The following is a 19,013-nucleotide window of genomic DNA, read 5'->3' on the forward strand; positions in this document are numbered from 1 at the left end:
GCACGCGCGTTCGATAATTTCGAGTGCTTTGGCAAATCAAATATCCCGTCTGGAGTCTCATGCTGCGATAGCGTGTTACCCGTTATGTAAACGCCTACGCACGATTCGTTTAAACGTTCACCAATTCCGCTTTCGCTGCTGTTGATGATTGATTTGTGGGGTTTAACGTCCCAAAACCACTATTTGATTATGGGAGACTCACTGCTGTTCACCCGCTCATGCACTTCAGCGTTGCTGCCATCGGTAAGTGCCGTGCATAGATCAGATATGAAAGTTGATGACGAGACCCGACGAATGATTAGATGGTCATATTTTCCAAAAGCCAAAGTTCGCAAGCAGAACGAACGCAGTGCGTTCATCGACGTGGCCCGTCTGATTGGCATCTTCGCGACATTTGCGCTCCGTTTTATAGACAACAGTGCACGCAGCAACCGAACGCGGCAATCAGAGGCAACTCTGTCCTCCGTCTTAAAGATTTTTTTGATTGATTTTATGGGGTTTAACGTCCCAAAACCACCATTTGATTATGAGAGACGCCGTAGTGGAGGGCTCCGGAAATTTAGACCACCTGGGGTTCTTTAACGTGCACCCAAATCTGAGTACACGGGCCTACAACATTTCCGCCTCCATCGGAAATGCAGCCGCCGCCGCCGGGAATCGAACCCGCGCCCTGTGGGTCAGCAGCCGAGTACCTTAGCCACTAGACCACCGCGGCGGGGCTCCGTCTTAAAGATAGACGCCAGCGTGCGAGTAACTGAACAAAGCTTGTAACATGGCACCCCATCGTACACGTATAATCACCGCCGTTCCAGTTAAGTAGTGCCTGTACGGCACGTTCGCCACTCGCTTATGGTCCACCCCTCAATGCGTTGTTCTGCCTCTCGTTTGTTTGTGTTCATTTGTCGCTTTCGTGTTTTATTCTCGGGGATATAGCAACACGCTCCCACAACCCACGTCGGCCCACCGACTCTTCGGCCCTTAGCCAGGCGCGCGCGCGCGGTAGTTAGCGAAGCCGGGGTATATGAAACTAACAAAAATAAAGTAGAGAACAATCATCTCTGACCTCTCTCTATCCTTCCCTGCCCTCTCCATTCGTGCCAGCTTTGCAACGCCATGCACCTGTGCCACCCTGGCCGGCTGTTCTTTCGTACTATGACTCCCCGGCTAATGTTTCGTTGTCGGCGAATCGCAGGCTTTTCACGGCGGTTAATCGTGTTGCTTCTGCTCCAAATGAGTGCGCGTCGCCGGGGAAAACAAGAGAGAGAAAAATACCTCGTGGTTGCCACACCGGACACTGTTGGAAGTTCTCTGCACTCGTCATCTTCACAGTTGCGTGCAGTGTTCCTGCGAAGAATGGAGAGAGAGAAAGAAAAAAAAATTGCTGCCAGTTCCGCGCCGTTGAAATCGTCGGACAGGGAAACTGTAACAATCCGAGTGTGTAATCGAGCATCATCACCATCACTTCGTTTATTTTTTTAGTTAACACTGCCCCCCCCCCCCCCATCATGACAAGCCTGCGTGATGCCTACTACTGCTACTACAACTACTACTATTACTACAAGAACCACTCCTACTACGACACACAATATCTAAGACGTATTTGCTGTGAAAATATAGTGGAACAGCAAACAATCTCATGACAACAGTAACGATAAGTGTACAGAAGCGCTCTCATTGCGCTTCCGAAATTAATAATCTGTCCGTATTCGATTAACGGTGGCACGACAATAGTTCGTTGGTTTTCTGAAAAACGCGCCCAGCACCAAAAGGTACTTGTTTGTAGGAATTGGAAGCCCTCCGGGAAGTTTTCATCGCCGTATGAATGTCGCTTGTTCGCACATGTGCACCGTTACTCAAGGTTAGAGAGACAGCGTTGAAAAGAACCTGGAAAGGTGCTGTGTGCAAATACTGGGTGAGATTGTCACTTGGGCCTGTACACAGTCGCCTCGTCCGGGTCTTTACGTTATCCTTAGTGTAACATAACTACTCGTGAGTAGAGAGAGAGAGGGAGAATAAAGTTGAGTGAAAGGCAGGGAGGTTGACCAGAAGAAATCATCCGGTGTGCTACCTTGCACTGGGGAAAGAAAAATGGCCATTAGAAGGTAAGGAGTAAAAAAAAAAGAGGGAAAGGGTTGGCTAAGGTAAAGACGCTTGAGTATTGCTCACATTAAGCACTTGGGACCGAACGAACTGTTCGCTTGCATCAATGCCACTGCTTTCTTCAACTTGTGCGCGAGTCAAGCCACAATTTCACTCCGACTCTGCCTGCATGTTATACGTTAGAAAAATGAATCAATAAATAATGAGAACAAGACAACTTGTCAAACTCGAACTAGCAATAAACATTGCATATGGGATTTCGTTTGCACTGTGTTCACAGATTTCGATAATTTACTAGTCCATAGCGTCAACAGGGCTTGACTTTCCTCAGGTCACTCTTCATTGAATAATGAAGAAAATTGTACATAGAGGTAAGGGCGCAGCACATAAAGGGTTTTCTGTACCTGCGATGTAGAATTCGACGTAGCATATGCATATCACAGCGTTCACACAGTGCTGTGCCACATAAATCTTTTCTCAAAGACAATAGTCTTTCTTGGGGACCTTCCACGGAAAAATTTTGGGCTGTTTGTTTGTACACCCTTAATGGTACCGACGGTACCGGGTACTCTAAACGGCACCAGACGATAATTCAAATGGCCGACCCCATCCGCAGCGCCCACCAATATTTTTCAAGATTCAGCGTTCATACTTGTGCAATTGTCAATTAAAGAGAAATTATCGCGCATATCTGAAGCACCATAACAACACGTATACATTTTGTATGTGCGTCTTTTACTAGAAAAGGCATACATAAGTAATTCTAAGGAGCGGAGTATTTATCCCGCTGCACTGACCATGCAACGCTTGCACGAAAAGGCAAGTGTTTCCAACGCTTTGCTAAGACGACACGGTGGTGGCACCTACCCGTCGCCTTGCGTTCTGCACCTTATCACCTCTGATACGGGTGCGCACGCCCGTCTCAGAGCTGCGCGCTTCGTTTCCCAAGATAACCGCCAGATAGCGCTCATGTCTCTCGTGTGACGTGACTTGATGCGCTCGTTTGCCTTCGCTGCACGCTCGAGGCACTCCAGCGCAGCGCCTCCATAATACCATTCACTGATTTTCTTGCGCAGAACATCAAATAAACGTTTTGTTCCCTCTCTCCAGACGCAAGATCGTCTTTTGACGACATTTGCAGTGTAACATGAAGATACGGGAGCAATTTTTTTCGTCTTCCGTCCTGCAGTCAGTGTCGTAGCCAGGGAGTGGCGCACCAAGCAAGTGCCCCTCTCCCCTCCTCCCTCTCCTCCAAAAAAATTCTGTCTATGCCCCTGCCTCCTGTACTCAGTAAGGTTAGTAGACTTAGCTAGTTGGTCATTCATACTGGTGACAATAAAACACGGTGACAGTAGTCCAGTGTGTCCGCCTTTCGTCTCAGTTAGCGTCGTCATCAGTTCGAACTACGGTACTCCACTGTACGCAACTACCGAGAGACAACAGCGCAAAACTACGGCTCGCGGCGTTTTCGGGACAGCCGCGCACGTGGTGATGAATGAAGCGAGGATAATTTTTCATCTCGTGTCCGTCTGCGGGGGCTATTCTGCCGACGCGCACGCCAGTCGCGTCCGTCTTCTGACCACGTAGCTAGACTGCTGTGCCCCCCGGGCGTTGGGGGAGATAGCCAGCGGGTCACGAGGGTGGAATGGGCGGCGAACAGGATGACGAGGGGCATGAACATGTCTCGAACAGTGCATGCGGGTTATCGCATGGCATTTCTGAAGCGTACTCGTAATACGACACACCAGAAAACTTTTCAGGGTGTCGCGGGTTTGGCGTAGCGGAAAACTTTTCAGGGTGTGTGAATTTAGCTCGTTATTGACCCAAAATGTAGTCTTGTAGTCAGTTAGGGAAATACGGATATGAAAACGCGCTAGTTCTGTTTTCCTGCTCGTTCTGCTTTACTCTCTTCCAGTTCTAGTGACAAAGCGTCCCCAGAACGACAGGTTGGTCTTGAACAACGCGTAGGCTGAGATGCAACAATGAGGCGTGGCAACCCCCAGGTTATTGAAAACAACAAAACAAAAAGTGTATTGTTGGATGCTCACTAGGATTAGGAGCGTCAAAAGCACAACAAACGAGAAAGGAGGGGAGGTCCGGTGATACCGTATTTTGGCAACCCGCTAAAAGTTAGGGGGGGCTTAGCTCGGCCATGCCAGGATATACGCGGTGCAACAGCTAGGGACAGACAGACAGACAGACAGACAGACAGACAGACAGACAGACAGACAGACAGACAGACAGACAGACAGACAGACAGACAGACAGACAGACAGATAGATAGATAGATAGATAGATAGATAGATAGATAGATAGATAGATAGATAGATAGATAGATAGATAGATAGATAGATAGACGGGCGGATGACAGACAGACAGACAGACAGACAGACAGACAGACAGACAGACAGACAGACAGACAGACAGACAGACAGACAGACAGACAGACAGACAGACAGACAGACAGACAGACAGACAGACTAGCGAGCGAGTTCTCGCGAGTCAATCTGCAGCGCACTAGTGACCCGTCATTCCAGAAGCTTCCAGGCCTTCTACGACACGCCAGCTGCGTGCCGTGTGACGTCATTGCTCCTCGGGCATGCGCAGCACGGCTGTCGATAAGCCACGCGAAACTCTTTACCTCGGCTAGTGTAGCTTACGCTAGATAATGTTCTTAACAATGAAACTGCTGTATAGCTCGCTAAAGTTTGTGCTGTGTCACCAGAAAGAACCACTCCACACTTCCCCAGAGCCACACTATACACATAAGGTCTGTACGGCAGAGTGAAAATGGCTTCGAAAATTGGCGTCAGTAAACATTCAAGTGCGTGTACATCTCTGCAGCCTCTGGTCAGGCAGTTAATGCGTGTTTTCATGCGCTCAACTTCAATACGCAGGAATTTTTTCTAGGTGCACATTCATCGTGAAGTGCTTGATAAACGCGCTTCGCAAACTATCTAGCATGGCCTGATGTACTATCCCAACCCCGTAGAGCAGAGTCACCTCAATACGCTAAAAGAAACTAAACTGCACGAAGCATTTGCTAACCAAAACTACAATGAGCCCAATCATATTCCCTCACGTCCGGACCGACCAGAAGGAAGGGACAATAAAGGCTTGGTTCATCCATCCGTATACAATTGAAAGACAAAATACCGAAATAAAACGAAAACTTTCAGTATTTCTCGAACATTGGACGAGTCATGCAGAATCGGCGTAGGTGGCCGTGTTATACGAGACGCGCTGTACGAGTGTCGAGCCCCATAACGCAGAGAAATCGCGATGCCACCCTTTTCCCGCCACATTCGTGAATTCCACGGGCGGTGGCCCATTACGAAGGTAGACACCGACATGTCCTGGGTAATGCCAATATCGTGAGCTGCGTCCGCGCCGTGCATGCACAAGTACATGGGCATTTCACTAAATGTAGTTAATTTAGCAGTAAACTAAGAAAGAAAAAGATGCTGACGAGATGATCATGCCAACCGAGACAGAAAAGCCATCGAATAGCCCGGGGTCGCGTCTTCATTTGATCACAGCCTCGCCAGTTCCAGTCTGTCCTGCAATTTCATCACCATCGCTAACGCGTGTGCATAGATGGGCAAGCGAAGCATGCGTAGGCGTTCAAGAAAAAAGTGCAAAAGAAAAGTGGCCAAGTTAGTGCTTTCGGGGCTATGATTAAAACGGACCACGGGAAGAACAACGGAAAAAAAAAGAGGAAAAAGTGGGACCAGGCCTAATCTGCCAACTTCAATCTTCCAGATGTCATTCACCGGGAGAAATTCATTACGCGCATTAAGGGTACACGGGTAACAGCGAAGCGCAGCAGGGGTTTTGTTATACACGAGTACGCGGCACAATCGATATTCAGCGTGAGGTACGGTCGCAGGCCATCTCTGACAGAATCAACGACTTTTTTATGCTTACATTTTGTGTGTGTCTTCCTTTCCCGTAGGGCAGTCCCCTGTACCCTCATACTCATCCCTTTTGTTTTCTTACACCAGATTCTGAATTTTTTTTACTTCCTCTCTCTTTTTATCGGGTTCCCTTTCTTCCGACGATTGACGCGTCCGTACCAACCTGCAGCCGCCCCCCCGCCCCGTCAGTTCTCTTCCAGGCCGCGGTTACGTTCGTGGTACGCATCATCAGCGAAAAAGGTTCGCAAACACGGCGCCCCAACAGTGTGCGTATATAATAGGCAGGACACGTCACCATATGCCGGAAAAGATGACCACAGCATCCCCTTCCTCGTCTCCCTCTCTTTCATTCCTTTTTTTAAATAATTTTTCTACTGTTTGTCTTGTACAGTGCCGCTCTGTATATGCTTCGATGTCTGTCTCAGTATCCTTACCTTTTGAAATCGGGACTCGCGTCATGCGTGTGAAGCTTTTTTTTTCTCTTTTTTTTACCTTTTCTGCTTTAGTGTTGTCAAACCAATCACTTTCTTTTTCCCGAATGTTTGCTCCAGGATCGATACTTCATCATCTTAAAAGTTGAACATTCTAAAAATATATACTCCGACTTAACCAAGCAGAAATATGACAAACATTTGCACGGCTGTTTCGCCACCTATGCGGGTCGCATCCTCACTATGCACACACACCAAATGCGTGGAGGTCGCTAATCAAATATGTTCTGGGCAGCGTTGTATGCATTACTAAAGAAAGTAACTCTACATTACTCGTTACCAGTAAAATAGTTAATGCGTTAATGTTACTGAAAAAAAAGGAACAAAGGGACGGACGTTAGTTCAGTCATTACTCCATATTCAGAAATGTGTCTTCGCCTCAAGAACCTACAATAGCTCGCCGCTCACATTATATATATATATATATATATATATATATATATATATATATATATATATATATATATATATATATATATATATATATATATATATATATATATATATATATATATATGTGTGTGTGTAACCCAATGAGGTGGCTGGGGGAATAGCCGCCAGGGTAGCTCCATGGTAGAGCATCGAACGCTTTATTCGAAGGTCGCAGGTTTGGTTCCTGCCCACTACAAGTTATTTTTTCACCCACTTTTCTTTATTCATGTTTACAATACAATTGGTCTAATAACTTCCCTATAGATTCCTTGGCATTATTGTCTGGTAGATCTCATTAATATTGGGTCAAAACACGGAGAAACGAGCCCTTCAGTACACGCTTGTTTCCCTTATTCATTAACGAGGGTCTCGTACTGGCAGACTTGGTACCGTTAGGCTGTATACGAGGGACTATTGTTAGCTGCCAGCGCGTAATAAGTTCACGTGATACATGACGCCAAACAGACTCAGAATTAGTGGGCCACACTCGCCTCCATGAATACAGGTGGCGCTGACTGACACTTCCACGTTTAAATTCACACATAAACCCAATAAAGTGGCTGGAGGGATAGCCGCCGTGGTATACCTCAGTGGTAGAGCATCGAACGCGTTATTCGAAGGTCACAGGTCCAGTTCCTGCTCAAAGCAAGTTATCTCTTCACCCACTTTTCTTTCTTCATATATACATTACAATTGGTCTAATAACTTCCCCTCTAGATTCCTTGGCATTATTGTCTGTTAGATCTCATTATTATTGAGTCAAAACACGGAAAAACGAGCCCTTAGGTATACACTTGTTTCCTTTATATATATATATATATATATATATATATATATATATATATATATATATATATATATATATATATATATATATATATATATATATATATATATATATATATATATATATATATATATATATATATCGCGTCCCCACCACGGTGGTCTAGTGGCCAAGGTACTCGGCTGCGGACCCGCAGGTCACGGGATCAACTCTCGGCTGTGGCGGCTGCATTTCCGATGGAGGCGGAAATGTTGTAGGCCTGTGCACTCGGATTTGGGTGCATGTTAAAGAACCCCAGGTGGTCGAAATTTCCGGAGCCCTCCACTACGGCGTATCTCATAATCATACGGTGGCTTTGGGACGTTAAAACCCACAAATTAATCAAACCAATACATACAGCGCGATCCAAACTGCCTGTCCACGCCAACTAGCGGTACGCCATCTACCATAGACCGCAGTGCAAGGCAGGCCGGCTCATGTTATTCACTCGCCTTTCAATGTTCTACTACCTCGTAGTGCATTGTTCGCATTTTTGACGCCAAGAGTTTAGCTGCAGTTCGACCGTCACATTGATATTTTCATAGCTAGATCAACGCTATCTAGGCGAGCCTCGAACGGCGTTCCATTGGCTAGGTAGCCCTGTGTGATACAAATTGCGTGTGATAACAGTAATATTGTTAAACTGCTCTCGAGGCGCAGGGGCCAAAACGTGCGTCACGTTAAAGAGTGAAGAAGAAGAAGAAGAATAACTTTATTTATGAAGTCCAGCGAAGTTGATTTGGGGCGGGCCTAGGCGTCGGCCACGAGCCCTTGGGCTCGGGCGGCTTCCTCGGCTCGCTGGACGGCCCACAGTTGTTGTTCGAATGAGGAGCTGAGCAGAGCCCCCTCCCAGCGTGTCCTGCGGTCCGAAACTGCCTCTTCGTGGTTTTCATCGTTGCTTTCATCTAAACTCGAGCATTCCCATAGTATATGTGAAAGTGTCGCCCTTTCATCGCAAACCTTGCATTTTTCTGTTAAATACAGATCAGGGTAACAGAGACTAAAGAGAACTGGATTCGGATAAGTATATGTTTGCAGTTGTCGCCACGCAACTGCCTGTTTTTTATTTAACCTGTTGTGTGGCGGAGGGTACTTTCGCCTTTCTAGCTTATAGTGCTGCGTTATTTCGTGGTAACTAGTCATGCGGTCCCCCCACTCCCACTCCCCCCCGCGTGGAACTTCGTCCGAGGCGGCGTCGGCGTTCGCAACGGCTCGGTTCGTGAGTGCTCGAGCCGCCGCGTGCGCCGCCTCGTTGCCGGCCAGCGGGGTTTGTGTGTGTGCGGGGGTCCATATGACGAAAGTGTCATTTTTTTCCCGAATTTTGTCTTCGTTAGTCATTAGGATTCGCAGCGCCTCTCGGGAGACACGACCGTTCGCATAGTTGCGTATCGCTGCTTGCGAGTCACTAATTACTACTTCGGCCTCAGTGGTCGCCACCGCGAGTGCTATGGCCACCTCCTCGGCCGTCTCGGTCAGTGGCGTTTGCACCGTAACGCTCGTCATGCATGTCCCTTTACCGTCGACCACCGCGGCCACGTAACCACACCTTCGCGCGTATCTGGCCGCGTCCACGAATACCGCTTCCTTGCAATTTCCGAATTTTCTCTGCAAGTCCTGCGCTCTCTGGTTTCTTCGGCCGGTGTGATGTTCCGGGTGCATATTTTTGGGCAACGGCGGAATCACTATCTTTTCCCTCACCATCACGGTTATGTCGGCTTTTTCGCCTTGCTGCGTGTGATAGTGGATTCCCAGTTTTTCGAGGATGTACCTGCCCGTTTTAGTCTTAGAAAGTCGTTCATACTGTGCTACGTTGTGCGCTTCTATTAATTCGTCAAGCGTGTTGTGCAAGCCTAGTTCTAATAATTTCACTGTGCTTGTGTTCATGGGTAAGCATAAAGCTTGCTTATACACTTTCCTGATTAAGCAATCTAATTTTATCTTCTCGGCGACGTGCCAATTCAAGTAAGAGGCAACGTACGTGATTCTACTGAGGACAAAGGCTTGCACAAGTCTAATAGTGTTCCCTTCTTTCATACCACTATGTCGGTTCGTAATTCGTTTTAGAAGTCGGATTGTCTGATTTACCGCGTGTTCCAACCTGCGAACAGTTTCGCCATTGTGGCCATTGGCTGCAATATACAAGCCTAACACGCGTATAACGTCTACTTTGGGAATGACGTGGCCTTCCGAGGTCGTTAGCTGTATCGCTTCCTCTGCGTGATTTGCGCTTTGTTCGCTGTATTTGGGCTTTCGACCTCTGCGCGTAGGTCTGTAAACCAGTAGCTCCGATTTCTCAGCCGAGCAGGTGAGGCCCGTGTCCTCTAGGAATCTTTGAACCGTATCGATGGCTCGCTGTAGCGTCTGTTCTATTTGGCCGTCACATCCCCGAGTTACCCACAGAGTAATGTCGTCTGCGTACAGACTGTGGGAGAGCCCGTCAATCTCTTCTAATTTAGCTGGTAACCCTATGAGTGCGAGGTTAAAGAGCAAGGGCGAAATCACCGAACCCTGAGGAGTGCCGGCGCTGCCCATCTCTATCTCTCCTGACTCTAATTCTCCCAATGTGATCCTCGCTGTCCTGTCCGTTAGAAAATCACGGACGTAGTCGTACGTCCTTTTACCGAGTCCTAGTTCTATTATTCGGGTAAGTATAGTCGAGTGCTTGACATTATCAAACGCCTTCTTTAAATCTAGGCCTAAGATTGCTTTGGTAGAAGTGGTCATGCTGTCTATTACCTGGTGCTTGAGTTGTAGCATGGCGTCCTGCGTGGAGAGGCTCTTCCTGAAGCCCAGCATGGTGTGAGGAATCAGATCGTGGTCCTCGAGAAAGTTTGTTAGTCTCGCGAGGACCACGTGCTCCATGACCTTACCAACGCAGGACGTCAGCGATATCGGCCTTAGATTTTCCAGCTGTATGCGCTTTCCTGGTTTGGGTATCATAACGATGCGGGCGGTTTTCCACTGTCGGGGAATACGTCCCTTTTCCCAGCATTCGTTAAGGAAAACCGTGAGGTGCTCTATCGATGTGTCATCTAGATTCCGAAGCGTTTTGTTCGTAACCCCGTCTGGTCCGGGCGATGATTTCGTGTTGAGCCTGTGCAGCACCGCGCGTACTTCAGCAATGCTGAAAGGTCTGTCCAAGCACTCGTTCGCAGTGCCTTTGTATTCAGAGTGGAGCACGGGTCTAGTCGGATTAGTGTATCTCATCCTGAGTTCATGCAAGAGTTCTGCGTGGGTGCCTTTGTAGACGTTGATTATCTTGTTGACATTTTGCCTATATGCTGTTTTAGTCTCCTCTGGATCCAGCAGGAACCTGAGGAGATTCCACGCCTTGGTGAACCCTACCCGACTATCCATGCTATTACACGTCTCTTCCCACTGTGACTTGCAAAGCTGTAAAGCGTATTCCTCGATGTCTCTATTCAGTTTAGCTATTCGCCTACGTAAAGTCCTATTGTGTCGTTGTACTTTCCACCGGGCTTGTAGGCTACGTTTAGCCTCCCACATATGCAGAAGCTTACTATCTAGGACCTGGAGGTTTGCTTCAGGAGGGACCTCATGCGTTGCTGCCGCGACATCTTGCCTCAGCATTGATGTCCACTTTTCTATATCTTCGATATTTTCCGAGGAGTCAATCCTATTTTCCCTGTTTTGCCTAAACTTGTCCCACTCTACAAGTTTTAGTAGCTTGCTTTTCTTTTTGCACGGCCCCGCATTGGCACGAATTTCTACAATAGTGTGATCACTGCCCAAATCCTCCTGTGTATTCGTCCAGCATACGTTTGTTATGTTTTTAACGAACGCGAGATCTGGTGACGTATCAGCACAAACACTATTTCCTTGTCGCGTAGGCGCGGAGGGGTCGGTAATGAGAGTGAGACCCTCCAGTAGAGCATCCTCCCATAGGTTTTTGCCTTTCAGGTTTTCGTATTTGTAGCCCCATGCGGAATGATGAGCGTTAAAGTCTCCCGCTACGAGGAGCGCTCGGGTCCCCGCGATGCCGGCCGCCTTCTTGAGTAGCGCGCGGAAGCGGTGCTTAAGTCGAGGGCTACTATACACATTAAGAATGAAAAGACTATTGTCTCGATTCTTTGGAGGTACTATCTCCACCAACAGGTGCGGTATCGCGTTTACCTTTATCTCATGCTGCGTTACGGTTAGGTTACGTTTGACTAGCGTCGCGACGGCCGGTTTGTCCCGAGGAGCGCTATCCTGAAATGACCTGTAACCGGATAACTTAGCTTTAACGTTAGTTTCCTGTAGAAGTATCACATCTGGCTTCTCCTTGTTAATCAGGTACTGTTGAAGATGTCCCCGCTTTCTAGCGTATCCTCTACAATTCCATTGCCAAATTACGTAATTTTTAGTATTGTGAGTAGCCATGATGATAGTAAAATTTAATATTTGCCAGTGTTCTCCCTAGTCTCTGTGTCCACTGGTCTGTGGTACGGTTTCCCAGTCTGTTTGAGGGGCCCGCAGCTGCTAGCTGGTAACCTTCGCTCGTTGTTTTCAACCCTCATCTGCAGGGTGGCGAGTTGTTGCTGTATTTGCTGCATTGTAGTTGTTATCTGCTGCATCGCGCCTGTAAGCTGGCTAAGCATTCGTTCCATTTCTGCTTTACGCGTGTTCTTTTCATCCTCTATTTCTTTCCTGACTATGCTTATGTCGTCTTCGACATCGTGCCGTTTCCTATCCCTTTCCTCTGTTTTATGTGTTTGAATTTCGGCTTGCGCCGGGTCCACTTCAACTGCCCTGCGTTTCGAGGGGGTCGGCACCGTTTCATCCTTAGATAGTACCTCCCCTGGATTGTCCTGCAATCGGATCGTTCCGCCCTTTTTAGCTACCTCATTTTTTAGACTAGCATTTTCCTCCCTGAGTTCCTCAATTACGTTTTTGTATCTAATGTTATCTCTCTCCAATTGCTCGAGTCGTTTTTGAATTTGCATGATCATGTCGTGTTGACCTTCACTGTTAGAAAAGGCAGTGCCAGACCGCGCACGCTCGCCGGAGGCGGCTGCCGCCCAGCTCACCTTGGAGGCTTTGGGTAGACTGTCGTTACCACCGGGTCCGGCAGCTCGCGTCGCTGTAGTGTCGGTACTGGCGGGAGACGTGCCCTGGGACTTAGGTCTGTCCTTGGCTCGTTGGCGCTCGGCGTTCCTCGACCGAGAGCGGGAGTGAGACCGGGACCGGGAGCGGGAGCGAGAACGCGAGGCGGATCGGCCTCGTCTCTCCCCACGCAGCGCCGAACAGGCGTGTCCACTTTCGCCGTACACCCTATAGCTCTTGTCTGCGTCCTCCTCACGTTGCCTTCTTTCCCACTGGCGTTTCTTCACTATGTAAGGAGTTCTGTACTTGGCTTGGCATTTCCTGTCTCCGGTAGGGTGGTCCTTGCCGCAAAGTCGACATCTGGGCTCACAGCAGTGGTCTTGCGGTGGATCATCACAACCACAGCCTCTGCATCTTCTACTCTCTGGGTTGGGGCAAACGTCGGATCGATGTCCAAGTCGGCCGCAAGCGTAGCACGTCTCGTACTGTTTCTTGTAGAGCACGCAACGGTGCTCCGTTCCGTTGTAGTATATGTAGCGCGGCACTACACTTCCTTCGAATACGACGATAGCGTGTGCCGTGCTTCCCATCCTCTTCGCGTGCAATAACGAAGGGTTGTGCTCGTTGACGAGGTGTCTCTCAATATCCTCAGGAGAATCTTCGTCGGGAATCCCACGGATGATGCCCTTGGTTGTATTTTCCGGCGCGGCTGCATATGCCCTCGCTGCGTAATCTTTGTCTCCCATGGTTAGCTTGGAGATTTCACAATATCTTCTGGCTCTCTCTTCCGATGGAGTGCTCACTACTACAATATTCTGTCTTTCGTTTACGCGAAAGATATCGCCTCTGGTTTCCTCTTGGTTCAGTCCGGCAGCGGCACGTATGCTGTCGCCGATCCGAGCAGCACGATGTGTCCTGGTGCTGAAGCCATCTCTAGGGCGTACGATGACCTTGATGTCGTCCACCGGCAGATTCGGTTTTTTGGTCGCCATGCTGAGTCGTCGCACGTTTCTGGCTGCTCTTTTGACAAACGCTTCATCATCGTTGAGCGCGTCAGCGGTCTGCGCAGCAGGGTCAGTGCCCGCGACGCGCGCCTTGCGTTCCTTGTATTTGGCCCGAACCTCGAGCCAGCCATTCTCCTTGCGGACATCTGTCGGCGATATTTCTTCACCGTCTACGTGAACAACTTCCATTGCAGTCGAGGATAAAGCCGTTAAGCGAGTAGCAAAGGGGCGTCGCACTGCTCGCTGGGTTCGGCATAGACGCCGGCCGCGTCTGCAGCGCGAGCGACGGCGTCTACCGGTGCTGCGTTAGGCTTAGTTCGTGTGCCAGTGTGGCACCGCGATAAATGAGCTACAGTGTCCAGAAAAGCGGCTCACCTCCGAAAAACTTGATATAGGCAGGATTCGCTGACCTTCCAGAAACTGCTGAGTAGAATGCCGTTGATCGAAGATCTGAATTTCTGCCACAAACATAAAACATCCGCGGAACCGACGTGAAACGCGTCCGCACCCTCTGGCCCCCTGGCGGCATCCTCCTAAAGAGTGAAGGCTGAAAATTATTTGTATTTGTATCCAGGCAGAAAACAGGCAATCCATAGATTGAAGGGGGGACGCGTTTCGGACGCTGCGGTGATGTTGATCGCCGCTGAGGTAGCAGAAGTGTCGCGAAGAGGCTTTTCTGCTAATCACACACACACGTACGCACGCACGCACGCACACGCACGCACGCACACACACACACACACACACACACTCACACACACACACACACACACACACACACACACACACACACACACACACACACACACACACACACACACACACACACACACACACACACACAATCATACGCGTGCCATGCCTGCAATACCCGTTATTCTTTAATTGGGGGTGGGGGGCGTTGCTGCAGTCTTCTACTATTTGAGGGAAAAATCTATTCTTTGGTAATCACTGTTGCTATCAAAACTTCGGAGGTGGGGTGTGGGATTCTCACTTTCGGAAGGCTGCAGGCTCTGGCTAGAGGCTTGACGTACCGCTTACATACCTGAGGTATGTGCCGATCATTGCTGGTACAGTCAGCGCTCACTTATGTGGAGGGGTGGCACTGTAGTCGACTTGAGATTTCACGTTCAGCGTATGATTACTACACATCTGCGCAAACTGATGGTGCCCCGCTTGTGCAATAAGCTCAGCCCTTAAAACGCGATACAGCGCACGAAAAAAACAAAACAAAAAAACACGTTAGTGGAATACGGACGTGGGCATTTCCCTCAAGCAACCGAACAGTACAAATTAAAAAAAATAACTTGAGTGCAAACACACGACATATGCATGCACACACACACATCCAGGCATCACACACGCATAGTGTGTGTGCGTGAATGTGTCGTGTGTTTGCACTCAAATGAGTTTTTTTTTTTAAGGTTCTACCAACTAGCCCAACAACGTTCTTTTACCACTATACAGGCCGTGGGCAGTGTGTATTCTCCAGGAGATTAAACAGGACAGAGCATACGAAGAGGAGAGGTTAGTCTTAATAGTGGCGCACGTATACGCGCACATACGTGTGGGGTGAGAGAGGAAAGCGCTAGAACACGGCATGCGGCATGTGTTTGCGGGAAGAGCGCCAGTCAGTTGTTTACCCGAGGTGATGGATGGGCGAGATGTAGAAAAAACAAAAACAAAATAAAGGTAAGTCGATTCGCGCGTGACACGTGTTTATCTTGGACGCGATGCCCGGCGGCTGTCCGAGAAACCGTTGCAAAAACAGCACAACGTATCCACCCCCCCCCCCCCCCTTCACAAACCTTTAGTAGGAGGCGTTCACAGGCCCCTGCGCACGCCTATCGCACGTGCCTGTGTGTGCGTGCGTGTTGCTGTGTGCTATGGGCTTCCCAACCTCGGCCTGGGGGCACTGCACCGCGCGCGTTTGAAGTGAGGAAACGGAGACTGACATGTGGAAAATGGGCATGATTAAGAAGTCCGCACTAGAGATCTATCGAACTTTTAAGCAGGAAATTGCCAAGGAAAGGATCTATGATAATACTCGGGGTAGTTCTCTAAAGTTTGAGGCAAGGACGGCAGTACTGCGAACCAAGACATATCGGGCCAAATACGAAGGGGTAGACACAGTATGCAGTGCGTGTGGAGAGGAAGAAGAAACTGCCGAACACTTGATAATGTTCTGTAAAAGGTTTCACCCTATAGTTCAGGACGATGGCGCAGAGTTTTTCAAAGCACTGGGGTTTAGGGACAGAGAGGGCAAAATAGACTTTAAGCAAGTAGACTTAACTAGAAGGAGATTATCTGATTGGTGGCTAAAGTCAAGGCACGAGTGAAAATTAAACTCTTCACTGCAAAGTACGAATCCTCAATCTCAATTTTCAAGGAAAAAAAAGATAGTTTTGGGTTCATTAAGTATTACGGCTTGGTGGCGCTAGCCACCGCCCGATCTAAAGGGTACAGCCATATCCATCTATCCATCCATCCATCCATCCATCCATCCATCCATCCATCCATCCATCCATTCGCCGCCTTTCTAGCAAAAGCCGGGCGCCCCCCGCTCCCGCCTTCTGCCTGCGCTGTCTCGGCACGTTCACGTGCTCTGCATGCGCTGTTACTTGGTCGCCCCCCTCGTGCAGCGTCACCTGCGACTTGCTCCGAAGGTTTAAAAAGATTATAAAAAATGTTTTCACGGTGTGAATCTTATCGGAACCGAGAGCGATTCATTGAAAACCCTTGCGGGATCAAGCAAGTCAAACATGATGTCTTTGAGCGAGTGATATGTGAATGTCGATGCTGAACAGCTGCCCTTGATTGATTGATTGATTGATTGATTGATATGTGGGGTTTAACGTCCCAAAACCACCATTTGATTATGAGAGACGCCGTAGTGGAGGGCTCCGGAAATTTTGACCACCTGGGGTTCTTTAACGTGCACCCAAATCTGAGTACACGGGCCTACAACATTTCCGCCTCCATCGGAAATGCAGCCGCCGCAGCCGGGAATCGAACCCGCGACCTGCGGGTCAGCAGCCGACTACCTTAGCCACTAGACCACCGCGGCGGGGCGTATATAGCGTTCAAATTTTTATTGTTTGAATGCCAAGTTTCTAGCGTTGCTTTCAATTTATTAGGTCAGTGTGAAGAGACTAAACTTACGTCTATCCTGTTCAGTCCTTGGCGCCATTTCAATGCGGTGTGTTCAGTTTCATGAGAGTTTCACTTCTGCCGAGGTTTTCATGGGATGTTAACAAGGTCATATTGTAAGTTGAATGACAGCTTTATTTTTTTTGCAGCTCCTTTGAAAGTATAATGATGCGCACAAAATAAGAGTATTTTATGTCCACTTGGACCATGTATGTTTCTTGCAGCACATGTTTCATTTCGGATAATATCCACAGCTTATCACGTAGTGTGTTCACTGATTAGAATGTCGCTTCAGTTGTTTTGACAGCTAGCTTGGTCTTCGTCATATATACAATACCCAGTGGAATCGTGCATGTTTTTTATGTTAGGCTGAGATTTCCCTGATGACTGCGTCTGAATTCCCGAAACTATCGAACATTCATTTTTATTGCCGCCTTGGTTATTTTTTTTGTCCAACTCGTTTTCATAGCAGCAGCTGTATATCGCCCACGGCTCACGTGGACGCAAGGATATATTACACGTGCCAAAACCATGATAACATTAGGAGGCACGCCGTGGTTTGAGACTCCAGATTGATTGCAGCCACCTTAGGATTTTTTTTTAACATGCACCTAAATGTTTTTTTTTTCAAGTGTATTCGATATGAAGGCAAAAGACAGAGTGCACACACACCGAGCGTCACTTCTGTTTACATTGGGCGTCATACCACCGTACGCTTGAAATATGCAACACTAACAAGCCCTGTCTGTCATTATTGCATCAAAATCTGAGCGCACTGTTACTGTGTTTCGCTCCCGTGGAAATGCAGCTGGCGTATGCTGGAATCGAACTCATGACTTCGATCATAGCATCACAACACCTAATCATGCTAACTTATAGGTTGGTGTTGCTTGCAAGACCTGTACGTATGAGTCAAAACAAGACATCAGCATGAACCCGCACTAGAAATCCATCATTTTATGACATGATAAACATGGCAAATCTTTCTATGACATGATAATAAACTGATTGATTGATTGAAATCTGTTTACACTGAGCGGCAACGAGAAGTCTACAGCCATTCACAGATTGGTATTTTAGGTATATTAGGCTAGCAAAGCTCCACCGCTTTCGCACTACCAATGGTTGTCTCGGAAAGCCAACGTCCAAGCGCGAAATGTGTAGCGGTTGCCTATTTGCTGTTTTTTTTTTTCAGTTTACAAACACGCTTTCTTTTATTATGAGTCCAGGCATCGCGCTTCTTTCAGTTAATTAAGAGTGTGTTCAGAAAAAAGTGGTTAATGATTTCGAGCAGTTAGTACTTGACTATGCATGGGAGAGCCTAAAGCCGTCCCAGAACTAGAAAAAGGGCGGTGGCGATGGCTTTTATGGCAACAAAGTCGCCGTGAAGTAACGGCGAACTGCCATAATACAATCTTGACGCCTTTGCTTCTGGTACTACTTGCATTGGAAACGGCAGAACTTGATGGGCACTTCTTAGGCCTTCGTCATGTTTAAACTATATAGCAGCAGCTCACAATGCAGCAGCAGTGCGTGCCTGCTTTCCAAAATAATGAAGTAGTGCTGCCCATAGCATGCGAAATGCAAGATAAGCGTTCGAAGAAACACGTTTTCCGTGCTCGCAAGGGGAAAACCCAGCAAGCACGACTCGTTCGAGCGACCGGAGCTTTGCCCTCTTTCCGCTAGGGCGGTGAATGGCGCTGCGCAAACTTCAGCCTAGAGTGCCTCGATGCCCTATTGAGCCTGACCTCTACACACACACACACACACACACACACACACACACACACACGCACACGCACACGCACACACACACACACACACACACACACACACACACACACACACACACACACACACACACACACACACACACAAGCGCGCGCGCGCACACACACACACGCATGCACGCACACACGCATGCACGCACACACACACACGCACACACGCACACACGCACACACGCACACACACACGCGCGCGCGCGCACACACGCATGCACGCACACACACACGCACGCACGCACACAGTGCGTGTTTGTATGTTT

This window comes from Rhipicephalus microplus, chromosome 3 (assembly GCF_043290135.1).
Source record: "Rhipicephalus microplus isolate Deutch F79 chromosome 3, USDA_Rmic, whole genome shotgun sequence".
Taxonomy (NCBI): Eukaryota; Metazoa; Arthropoda; class Arachnida; order Ixodida; family Ixodidae; genus Rhipicephalus; species Rhipicephalus microplus.